The sequence below is a fragment of the Erithacus rubecula genome (genome assembly GCF_903797595.1).
Source record: "Erithacus rubecula genome assembly, chromosome: 1".
Classification (NCBI taxonomy): domain Eukaryota; kingdom Metazoa; phylum Chordata; class Aves; order Passeriformes; family Muscicapidae; genus Erithacus; species Erithacus rubecula.
Genome location: NC_136658.1, coordinates 35,458,325 through 35,471,726, shown reverse-complemented (window position 1 = coordinate 35,471,726; position 13,402 = coordinate 35,458,325).

Genomic DNA, 13,402 nt, shown 5'->3' with positions numbered 1-13,402 from the left:
CCGCGCCGATGTCGCCTTCGGAAGCTGTCGCGTTTCGCGGGATTTTCCCGTCGGGCTGCAGGGCAGACAGACGGGCTGCACTCTGCAATTAAGCTTGAAACATACATTCCTTTGGGCCCTCGAAGTGACAGCGACCATATGTTCATTTGCATTAAATAAACAAGCGAGGCGTGCGGCAGAGGAGGGCACAGCCGCGGGTCGCCGTGCCTGGCTGGCAGGGTGACACCGCGCTCGCACGGCGGGGGCCGGCAATTAGCGCTGCTGCTCTCGGCAGACCTGACTCGAGAGGGGTTTGTGCCCTACTTCACATTGTTTTCAGCACATCCAGGTCACACTGTGTCGTTGTCTTGCTTCCAGAGTACGCCCCTCTGAATTAGAAATAGATCCCGAGGTAACCTGCCTTGTGGAGTTAGTTTGGAAGAACAGGACAAGTTTCTGTCTTTTCTAGCGGCTAATAACTTACCGTGGCACATTGCTTCTTTGAGACTTAACGTGTATCGGTCTAACCAAAATGCTAAAAATTACATTGTGGTTTTTTTTTTTTTTTTTTTTTTTTTTTTTCCAAATTAGAAATGTTCAATTTAAATTCCTAGTCAATTTTAGATAAACTGAAGTAGTCTTTTTGTGCCAGGCTTATTTACACTGATTAAAAAAAGAAGAAAAATAACAATAAAAGGAAATAAGAAAACAGCCCTACTTAAGGTGCTTTCTGTTTAATGTAGGGCAATATGTAAGGCGTCATGACCTTTTCAAACTGCAGCTTTTTCAAACAAAGTCACGCCTTCATGACTTGAACCAAGGAAGAACTTTCTTCCGAGAATTATCACTCCTAAATAGTTATTTTGCAGTTCTGACATAGGAAGGTAATAATTGCACACATGACAGGACAGGCTCATTCTTGATAGAAGAGAAAGTTCACTTGATTTTTCTTCTTCTTTCTCCAGAAGTTGAAAAGGTAGTTGATCCAAGGAAATGCCTGTTTTCTGTATTCATCAGTGCAAAGAAGGATTTTTCACTCATGAATAATGATCTTTAGGAATAGCTTAAGAATAAATTTTGTGTTACAATGTTTCCCTTTATCTGCCTCTGTTCCAATTTCCCTTTTCAGAAAGTTGTTATTCTCACTACCCATTATATGCACTACTCTAGACTTATGGACTTGTTATGGAAAACTTACACGTATTATCATTTATTTTCATGCCTGAGGCTCTTTCTGGGCGTCTTTCCAGAATCTGTGCAAGTGCTTTCAGGAGAACTGTACCATTTTGTTGTCTGTCATTACTACAGGTTTTATCTTTAACTGTTTGTCAAAGGCTTAAACTGCCCCTGAGCATAAATGTGGCTTTTCAAGGTAGGCTTTGCTCCTGGCATTATCCAGGTTTGCAGTTTGTCACCACAAGAGGAACAATGCATTTCTCCCTGTCACACACAATTGTTATGTATCATTGCTCACTTTGTTTTATAACTCCCAAAAGTGTACCAAGTGATTTAGAGAAAAATTAGAAAGCTGTAGCCTGAGCTTGGCCTGAAGTACGAGCCTGCCACAAAATGTGAAACAGAATGAGTGTTCTGGCTTTGGAACAAGAGTCTGACTTTTGTGGATGCGCTGGCATTTGACAGTAGAAAAACAAGCAGGTCGGAATAAAACTGGTACCTTTCCTGCCTCAGCAACCTGTGAAGAGCATGTTCGTTTCCTGCACTGAATTTCCACTTTCTTCATTAGTATCAGTAACTCAGATTGGAATTATTATTTCAAGTTGCTTGTAAAAGGAAAAAATATAAATGTTAATCTTATTTGCTTTGTAAAATGATTGATTAAGATGCATTAAATGATCTGTGGATGATCTTACTCAGCTTTTTAGTAGCCTTATTTCAAATTAACCAAATTTTCTTTCAAAGTGAAATAGGTGTTAAAGCCATTGTTGCAGTTAATATGAAATAACTCGTTGCAGAAAGCTCTCCATCTCAAAGAATGAGATGTATTCTTCACAGTTAAATTGTTAAGACCTTTATATTTTTTAATTTGGGGAAATTTTCTTCTATGTCTATGAAAATTAACTGTGTCTTGTGTTCCTTTTTGAAAGGAATGTGAAGTTTTTTAAAGGCAAACTCTGCTTGTGTTGCAGGGTAAGACCAGGAATTGCCTGAATGGTGGAGCAATCAAATATTCCATGCATTGCCCTGCTGCCTGAAGCAAAACTCTCTTGTTTGTCTTTTTTTTTTTTTTTTTTTCTTTTCATTCTGAAGACAAATAACTGCTTCCTGGTGATACATTCAAGCACTTTGCTCTCTGTGATTTGTTGATTTGACTTTCTGAATCTGTAACTGGTCATAGCACCCAAAACTTTTAATGAGCAAAAATGAAATTTCAGGGCAGAGGATCCCTTTTGCAAAATCTCTTGAATTTCAGGTATTCCACAGAAGAAGAAATTACATCTCCTCTATGTTTGTTATTTCAGCACACATTTCTACTAAACCAAGGGGCACTTAGAGCTAAAATGCACAGTTTCCAAATAGTATTCCTACTTTTAACTATACTCAATTTGAGTTGACTATTCTCACTGTGTGCACCATGGCAGGGGATGGAGTCTTCTCTGTTTTATAACTCTTTAATTTCTATGCAATTTGGGTTTTTTATATAGATCTATATTTTCAAATCAACCTGAGCCCACTGTTTAAATCAAAGTCTGTTTATCCACTGCTGTTATGAGCCTGCACAAAAAAGGTGTATGTTCTCTAATCAAGAAGGGTCTTTCTTTTCTGTAGGAACAGAAGATTCACTTATTAACATTTTCTGGTCTGGGTTTTATCTTTTTCCATGAAACGTTAATACTTTTAATGTAGAAATCAAAGCCTTAGTTAGAGGAAGGTTATTTTGTTGTCCATAATTTTCCAACTCCTTTTTACCTATTGGAAATTGCCCATAAAATGAGATCTACCATCACGGTCTCAATAATTTATTGATGCTCTAGTCACTCGGAATTTCCATGGCACATAAGAGGATCCTTTTGCTATGAATTTTCAATGAAAAGAGTCACCCATTTTTGAAGTTTTAATCCACAGATTGGAATAAACAGAGAGGAGGAGTGGGAAGGGATTTAGGTTGAGTACATCTCAGGCTAAAAGAGAGAGAGAAATTGAGATCACTTCCAAAGACTGTGCACATTTATTGCCCTGTGATCATCGGATGGGTGTGGGGAGTAGGTGGAACAGATAACCTTGCACGTGTCTTTGTTGAAACTGAAAAGGTGCTTTGAGGACTAGCTTAGACCAGGTGCTGCAGTGTGAGGTGATTAAAGGGGACTGCTGCTTGGGGGAGATTACTCCAAGGGTCATTGCAGGACTAAAATTACACGTGATTCAGACAGTGTCAAATTTCAAAACATTTCAAAGCCGTCCTATCCCTAAACATGCTCTCCTATTCCACCTTCCCCATTCTTTAGTGTAAGTGGATATATGTATATACATACTTTGTATAAAATATATGTACACACACACACACACACACACACACTGTGTGTACCACAAGCTGCTGCTGCTATTCCTCTCCTGGGACTGTTCTGCCAATTTGTGTTGTGCTTTCCTAATATATAACCACAAGCTGGAGTGGAAGAAACTGATTTTCATTCATGACCTCAACTAATATGTGAACTTATATTTTTCAGAGGTGAAAGGCTAATTTCCTTATTCTGCATAACCCTATGACTAATCTTTTTTAAGATGGAAACCAGAGCCAGAAGAACATAATTGATTTATATTATTAGAGAGAGTTACCACAATCCCTATGTTTATGTAGCATTCAGGTGCTGTTATCTCCATCCTTCAGCTTGTTTTTCACAAGCAGCTGCTGGTTCTGTCACAGCCAGAAGACCTGGATGGGGTGGGGAGGGAGTGAAGCACTGGCAGTCAGGAGGCTCTGAAGTCCTGGTGGTGACTGTCCCATGAATCTATCACGGGACTGGGGCTAACTAACTAATTTTGTTTATTTGTCTCTTTTGTCACATTAAAATGAGGCTCAGAAAAGTCTGTTATGCACTTCTTGGAAGGGAATTGAGAGTGAATTTGTTAATGTTTTAAAATAAATTTAATTTTGCTATGCAGCTTATTGCCTTTTTAAAAAGCTAATACAAAGCTGTCACGAATGGTCTAAGCTGCATAAAAACAAGCCAGCAGCTCTCTGCCAATACCAGCAGTAATGGATGGTCTGCTTCACAGGATTGACCATGCATTCGAGCTGAAATTTGGAACCAAGGAATAATTTGGTTTGGTGAATCAAATGAGTTCAAAACTTAAATACAACTTTTTAATAAAGATAGAGGTCGTATTTAATTCTTCACCACCAGTTTCCACCAGCGTTATCCCCAAGACAGTATGAACTGTGCTGTCTTGGGCTTTGTCATGGTGTGCAGGTATCAACTGAGATGTGAGGTATCACCTGAGATCAGACAGGTGGCTAATACAATACACACAAAACACAGTTACAACTGCCTTTTTCTCAAAGGAGTGGAAGTCTGGCTGCTCTACCCAGCTTTTGATTTTCCAAGATGTCTGAAAGTATAATAACCTCAAAGCTTGAGGCCGAGACTCAATTCTGGTGCAATTTAGCAAAAGTTTAAAAGTTGTTTGGAGTGGCTAAGAATAGGCTGGATATGTTAACAGAAGGCCTGATTATCTTAAGTCCAATTTTCATGGGAAGTTGAGCTTACAGTGGTTCTGTAATAGGACACTTTCATCAAGACTACCAAGAGCTGCATCCACTCGTTGCTCCTCTCACTTATGATATTCTGTGCCAGGACAATAAGAACTGGGGCTGGAGCTGGGACATGATGGGCCTCTGGAAATGAAATATGAGTCAGACTGGTGATTGCTTGATTAGAATATATAATTTTCTGATAACCACCATCACACCAACCAAATTACATCCTGAGCTGAATTTGTTTTCCCACTATTACCTATGATTCATAGGTAGTGGGTTGACCCTGGCTGGATGCCCAACACCCACCAAAGCTTTTCTATCACTCCTTTCTCAGCTGGACATGGTAGTGAAAATATAATGAAGGGGTCATGAGATGAGGTAAGAAGCAAGAGACATAACTCAGCAGTTACCATCACAGGAAAAAGACTCAAATTTGAGACATTATCTGAATTTATTGCTAACAAAATCAGAGCAGAATAATAAGAAATAAAAATAGACCTTAAAATGCCTTCCTCCCAACTCTCCCTCCTTCCCAGCTCTACCTCCTGCACATCCATCTTGGAGTTGGCTGGAATTTGCTCTGCTGGATATGGAGGAAACTTACAGCAGCTTCTCACAGAAGCCACCCCTGCCACCCCTGCTACCAAAACTTGGCCAAGCAAACCCAGTACAGCAGGAGTCTGGCCCTTTGACTTTGATAATCAACAGGAACAACAGCTAAGTCAGCAGTAGTTGATTTAGTGGTGCCATTCAGTTGCAATGTAAGATGGATCATGTTTCTCAGGGCTGGGAGACAGAACAACAGATTATGGTGTGAATTGAAACTTACTGTCTGGATTCATTGCTTTGCCTGAAACAAAAGCTGACCCACTGAATAATCTACCACCTGAGCTGCTGTTTAGGGGCAATGTTATGTGTCTGTCTTCAGTGGCAAACAACATAAAGGCTAAACATCACTTCAGTTACTCTAGCAGTGTTTAGGAAGGAAACATGATTTTAATAGATTAAGAAGTGCAGTGGTCTTGTTATGGCCTTCATTCCAGGTGAGCTTCATCTATTAAAGTTATTGAGGGGCTTTATATGTATTCAATCATTCACTCTGCTAGAGTCTTCTTCTGCTTAATGTTGAAAATACACATCTAGTTTAGAATTTTATTGTGTCAGGTTCAAAAGAATCTCCAACTACTTTTTCATCTGTGTGCAGTAATAATCATGCTTTTCTGTCACTCTCCTAGCATGAAGGACCAAATCATCTAGGACAAAGCTATATTTATAGCAAATGTTAACTATTCATGCATTGACTGTAATTCATTAACTGTACAAAATGCCTGGAGGTATGTTTGTGGAAGTAGTTCAGAATTGTTTAACTCAGTATGATTATTAGCTCAAACAATAAGGAAGTAAATATTGTCAGGGTTGGTATGGCTGGCATGCAGGATATGACTGAAAGCAGAACAACAAAGGAAGAATTCAGGAAGCAATTTGGAACGTGCTGTGGTGGCGTTATTTTTAAAACTAATGTAAAGGAAAGGAGTATATCTGCTTTATGAAGTGAAACTTGGCTGGCAGTAGATGGGGTCTGCATGGGGTATGGAAAAAGGGTACAGATCATGAATGTTTGGAAATTTGGAAAGGAAGATAAAACAAAAATAGCCTCTTTTTCTACTTTTGAATTTTAATTTAGTCATTACTGAAAACAGGATATTTGAAAAATTCAGTGGTAATGGGTTGGACAATTCAAACTCTCATACTTTTAAGCTCTCACAGAAGGGACAAAAAGCCAAAACCAATTCAAATTTTTAAAGTTAAGGTCTCTAAAGTAGGATATGAAGAACAATAATATATATAGTCTTTTCCACTCAAAATTCCAGGGGGGCCACATTAAAAAACCCACCAGTACACCACTGAAATGCAAATTGACAATATGCCATTCTTTTGTCAGGAGAAACCTAATAATAATTTCCCCACCCACTGGTGTGGGCAAAACTTGATCCACTTGTGGAGCATATCTGTCCATTACAGACAGTAAGTGGTCATCCACAACTATGATGCAGGGTAACACAAATAATGTTGAATTTGGATTGTACCAACATTGATTTTACTGCTTGTCTGACACATGACTTGGCAACCTTAAGCTGCAGTTTCCTGGAATTCTTTTTTGTCATGTCCTAGATTTTTTTTAATTTTAAAAACCAAAAAATCAAATACTCTGTCATTCAGGATTACTGACCTTCCTGTGGGCTGTCACTGATAGTGAACATAATGTATTTAAATCCTCTCTCCAGCTCTCTTCAAATTGATGGCATCACAATTTGTTGTCATTCTCTCTTTTTTTTTTTTTTTTTTTCCTCATCAGCATTAAATTAGTCTGAGTCTATTGACTTTCATGGCCACTTGATTTAAGCAGAAGATAGAAAAAGCTCAGGAATCTGGGTTTCATTCTAGATTATGGAAAAGCTGTGTTTTTAGGGTTCTAACCTTTCAAGCTGATTCTCCCATATACACTCCCTTCTCTATCCTATCAAGTTCCTCTATGTCTTCTCCCTTTGGATGCATCACACTTTAATACTTTAATCTCCTTTTCTGCCTCCTCATTGCTTCATTCCTTTTTGCTTTCTCAGTCAGTCCTTGTGTCCCCTTTGGGAGCTTTTTGAGATCCCAGGACCTCCCTTTCCTGATGTGCAGGCAGTCTCCTTGCCTAACAAAGCCTAGTTCTCCTTTCAAAACCCTGGAAGCTTTGTTTCACCCCTTCCCCTGCTCATATGTCTTCCTAATTTCACCACCCTTTTCCTACTTTAATATCAATCAGTCCTGTATTTTCTTTTTCTCTTGCTGCTGATCCCTTTTTCTCTCCCCAGGCACATGTCTGTGCCTCTTGTTTTCATGTTTTACTGCTTTGTTTGCTTTTCATTTCTGAAAGTCTGGCCTAGGCTTCTTGAGCAGGCTGGGTCCTCCACCAGCTTTGCCAGACAGATTGTCCTTACTGACCAACTCCTCTTGCTGTGTCCTCCTTTTGACTTGCATTGGACTGATTTTTGTCCTCTCCATACCAACTGAAGGAAAATTCATTTGTGTGTTGTAAGGGTGTTCACACAGTTTAAGGGAAATGAGAACTTAGGAGTCTTTTTTTTTCTCCTTTCCAGTCATAAACCCAGCCCAGACATCCTCAGGACAGAGGATTTTGGGAAGCAGCTCTCGATTGAACCATGAAAAGTCAGGTCAGGAATGAAATACATTCAACCATTCTGCTGAGGTGATATTTGCAATAGTCACAGAGAGTAGAGAGAAAAATCTCTGCAGGTTTGGGGCATTCCCCCAAATGGGATTCCCCCATTTTAGTCAGCATTAGAACTTGACAGAAGCTCATACATCTTATAGGAGGATAGAAGCTGTGGACAGGATTGCCCTGTAACTTTGGAGACAACATGACATTGACCTAAAATTTGGGTCCAAGCAGCTCAGCTCCATAGGATGCATGAGTAATAGGGGGCATGGTGGGTTTGGATATCTTCTTGAGGGTCTGTAGCAGACAGATTGGTGAACTTTGAGGTTACTTACTGCTTCTTCTGGGAAAAGGAAGTAGAAGAGAATAGCAGCTCCAGAGCGTTCTCTCCCAAGCATCTGCCTAACCATGTCTGTCATCTTCAGTCTTAGACCCACATACATGTATGTCTTTCTGCTTTGTCATATTAAACTCTTTTTTTTTCCTTTTTGGCAACCCATTGGGACATACTGGACCTTTTCTTTCAGTCAATTTTTTAGTAGCTGTGATTATCATTTCTTGGCATGACAGTCTTTCTGCCTCTGTATTTATAGCAGAGTTTCTTCATTCCCAAATTTGTGTCTCAATGTTTGAAGAAGCTTTCATAATTTTACAGGAATTTCCTTTATTAAAATTTTTCCAATCTTGTTTTATTTTTTTTCTTATTCCACACTAGCATAATTTTAGAAAGCTGTTTTAAAGACTTCCTCAGAGACCCTTGAAATTACAAACATTTTCCTGTCTTTTCCCCTGTGTTTGAAACATGATGGCTCACACTGTTATGTAAGTTCCCTGTTTCACTCTTGCCTTTATGACTGTGGAGGCTGCATTTTTCCAGAGACCATGGGACCAAGTAGGTGGAGCTGGAGGAGGATAATCTAATTGGTCTAGTAGGAGGGGCAGCGTTTATACTGCTCTGTGCAGTCCTAACTAAAACTGTGTCACTGAAACATGATCAGGCAATGAAAAGAAAAACTAATTGGAGAGGTTAAGGAGCATGCTGGAACACCATAGAATAGTATGGGTTGGATGGTGGCAAACCTCCCAGTCTGCCATTCATGAAATGCAGCCACATTTCAACACCAGAGGCTGGGACTGAAGCCCCTTCACAGCTCCAGGTCCAACAGGACCCTTCTTGACTCCAGACACACCCCACACTCACACACAGGCAAACTTTCTTTACTGCAGAATTCAACCCAGAGCTGACCCCAGGTTTTCCATAGCAGAGTCCCATAAATGGCTTTATTCCATAAAGCAGTCTATTCATAATGCAGCAGCACAGAAACAACCCAAGCTGGTACCTTTGAGAAGGGACCCCATACAAGACCAATACCCTGGGGCTATTGTACCCTCACAGTCCAAGTCTCAGCTCTTCCTTCAGATCTTTCAAATCCTGATATGTTTCTAGGTGTTTGGTCACCTAAATGGGCCACAGGTCTCCACGTCTTTTGTTATGCAATTGTCAGGAATTGGTATCTTGGGCTTAAAATGTCTGTCCCCATCTTCTTTGTAGGACCACTTCAAACATTGAAAGACCACAGTAAGGTCTTCCTGGAGCTTTCTCTTCTTCTGGCTAAACCATTTAATCTCTCTCAGCCTGTCTTCATAAGAGACTTGCTGCAGGCCACTGATCATATTCATGGCTCTCACGTCCTTCTTGTGCTGGGGATCCCAGAGCTGGACACAGCACCCCAGGTAGGGTCTCATGAGGGCAGAGCAGAGGGGCAGAATCCCCTCCCTTGCCCTGCTGCCCACCCTGCTTTGGTACAGCCCAGGATATGACTGGCTCTCTGTGTTGCCAGCTCATGTCCAGCCTGCCATCCACCAACAGCCCTAGGTCTAAGATATGTTCTCATTCGCTGATATAGAATCTTCTTGTCTTCCATGAGACTGGAAAGGCTTCAAAAGAAAGGAATATTAGCCTAACACTGTTGTGTTATTGGAATCTCCTGGTTTTGTAACTGCTACAGAAATACTGATATTTGTAATGCCTGCAGGAATACACCAATACTTCTATTGTGATGAGGATTTGGCACTTGAGTGATAGTGCCTATGAGCCTTAATCTGCACTTTGCTAGTTCTGACTACTTGTGCTTCTGGTACTGCTACCTCATGTCAGAAATTTAAAGCAGAATTATTAAGAACTTCAGTTATTTGAGGGGGAAAAAACCTCAAATGTTAGACTAAAATAAAGGACGTGCCTCTAAAATTTATGTTTGTGTCAGCAAAGCCTTTCTGAAATTCATGTTTATCTAAAGCAAACATTTTACTGGGACAAAGTTACAGCTGATAGTTTTTAATATTGAGACTCTAAATCATTGTACTTGAGGTCAGAATCAGGACAGGGCAATGGATCTTCTTCAAGGCTTTCAATTTTCCTATTGGTTTTGTGATACAAGAACATGCAAAAGTCCAAGGGCAGCCCATTGATGTCTTCTAGTACTGGCTAGGTACCAGCCTGCTAAGCTTTGAATTGCCATAGTCCACACAATCTGCAGAGTCACCAAAATCCCCCTGATCTTTCTTTAGGCATCAAGTCCAACCCAGCTCACCTTCTAAATACCCTAAGCATTTGTTAAAATTGATTAAAATTCACCCCAAAAATTTATTGGCCTATTATAACACACATTTGCAATAATTTCATTAATACCTTCTAGTTTAAAATGTAGTAAAAATATTATCCTTCCATAGAGTTCACAGGAAATATTCACATACATACATACATGTTATAAATTAGCTTATGGTAGTTTGGGCACAAAACACACACAAAGACCATTGCAGCTTGCATAAGCAATTACAAATTGATTGGAAGTGGATGGGACAATTGCAGAGTCACTCTTGACCACTTTTTGGAGCAGAAAGCTGTTATCTTCCTAAGTGCCTACTTTGCCCTGATGTTTGCTGTCTTCCTTCTGTAGAGACTACCCAGAAAATTACATCTGTTATTCTACCACATGTCCATGATTTTATTAATACCTGTTTTAAAAAGTCTTGGCTGTAGCACTACATAAACATGCTTTTAAGTACAGCTCTTAAGTTTGTGTATCTGACTGATTCTCCTTTGCTTTTCAACAATCAGAATAGTAAGTCCTATAAACAAACAAAGTCATATTCATGTGCATTTTTATATTACATACACACCTTTATGAGTTGATGATCTATTAATCATATTCATATTAATAGAATAAGATATATCCTTCATCAGTGAGAACACCAGACAAGGCAACTGACCTATGAAAGTATTATTTATGCTGTTTCAGGTATGATAATAAAATGAAATGAAAATCAAGTGAAATGAAGTCAAGCAACTTATAATTAAATATACTCTTAGCATTTGAATATATTCCTTTTCTGTGCAGATAAAACAGAAAGGATTCTTATTAATAGTTATCCAAGTTACTCCAGCTTAAGGATTGTTATTAACAGTTATCCGAGTTAGTCCAGCTTAAGTGTTGTTATTAATAGTTATCCGAGTTACTCCAGTTTAAGTATCTCTCTCCACAGGATTTTCTAGTGATCTTAAAGGCCTGATTAACTGGCTCTTAGCTTTTTATTTCAAGCAATTCATCAGCTAATGGCTATACTATTGTTTATATGTACTCAATTAATTTTATTATTCATTTCATATAGTTTATAACTGATAGGTTTGTTTTATCTTAAATTAGAAGTTCTTATAAATTCACAGGCTTCTACAGCATTTCCTTTCCTTTTGTTTAGTTGGGGGTTTTGAGCACATTTTGTTTTGTTCTATTTTTTTCATTTCCTTATCTGTATTCTGAAAAAAAGACTGGTTTTTACATGTAACTTAAAATCAAACATTATAGTCTCAATTCAAGAGCTAGATCTCTCCAAGTTCGATGAAATAGCTATTACCTCTCTCCCACTGAAGAGTCACACCTAATTCACCATCCTTTCAACTGTTAATTACTTACATGTGCTATGTAGCACTCAGTTAGTGTTTGTCCTTTTTATTTTTCTGTTGATTTTGTAGACAATGGACCCCCTCCTCCCCCAGGTTTCTTTCATGCACCTCCTCACATGCCTCACTGAATTTAACAATACTCTGAATTTCAATGGCTCATTTCATTCTAATTGTATTGCATTTGCTTGTCTGGTTCTGCAGTTTTAAACATTTTAGCTACTCTAGCAGTTAGATATTCTTTTGTATGTGATTCTCTTTTTATTCCAAAACTTTTCAGAATGAGTGTAGGAGGAGTCTCAAAGCTGATGCTGTCTTTTCTTTTCTTGCTTTCCGCTTCTGGGATTTGTATCATAATTGGCTCTCCTATTTATTCAATGCTTCACTCTTATCCCTCTTTCTTAAGTCCAATTGATGCAGGTCGTCGTTAGCAAATGTTAAAGCACTGACTCATTCCTGTGTTTATTATCTCTTTGAGCCTTTCGTTCATCTCTCAAACTTTTCCTTGCTTATTGGAACCTCTGTGTTAATTCAGCCAAAGAAGTGGTTCCCAGTCTGATCCAGTGGCTGCTGCTGCTCCAGCTGGGTTCCCCTGCTGCTTCCCTAATGGTTTCCCCCCATTTAACCCATCATTCCACAAAGATATGCCTGTTTAAGAGCACAGTCGTTTTCCTAACTGGTTTAATTTGCTTGGAATTTCAGTTCCTTGTGATAGCAATTCACTTTCCCATCTCCATCCTTTTCCATTTACTACAGTAGTGTTGCTTAGAAGAGCTATTGGTTTCCTCTGGATGTCTGTCAGAGCTGGGTTTGGAATAATGCACAGTGTGGTGAATAATAATGCAGCTGTGGTGAGTTCCTTTCCAGTTTTCCCAGCACAACTGTTATTATCAGTCCCTTCTCTGGATTGGTCTGGATCCCTGTGTCTCTCTTCATCCTGGTATTTTAGGTGTCCCAAGGAGCTGTAGCAAACCTGTTCTGACTTTGAAACTGTCCTTACAGGGCCACTGTGTGTTTCACTCATGCTTTAATACAAGCCCTGGCAGAAGGGTGGGGGTCAGTCACCTCTTTAATTTCAGAACTAAAACCTCTGGTAGTTCTGATTTCCTCTCATTCTCCTACCTCTCACTGAACATTCCAACAGATTTACTTAGCTGCCTTACACCATTAAGTTCACAGGGTAAGGAAACAGCCTTCTGCTTTTCACAACCACATTCCTATCTGCTAAATCCAACACCTCTGGCAAATTCTTCCAAATTTAAGACTGTCATTCTAAAATGGCTCCTCAAACCAAGGTCAATTGAGCAGTTGCCACTAAGTATCTGGGAAGTGGTGTCATCTTCTCAATGAGGCTCATCCTGTTCCAGCCCAACAGCATTGCAGGGATGTTCTCAAACCTAGATGCACATGCAGCACTGGGTTGAGCAGCAGCTTTGGGCACATGTTCCGTCCTGCCTGAACACTGTTTCACAGCCAGGACTGGAAAATGCTGCTCTTCTCCTCTGGTGCCTTCTCAGCCACTTTT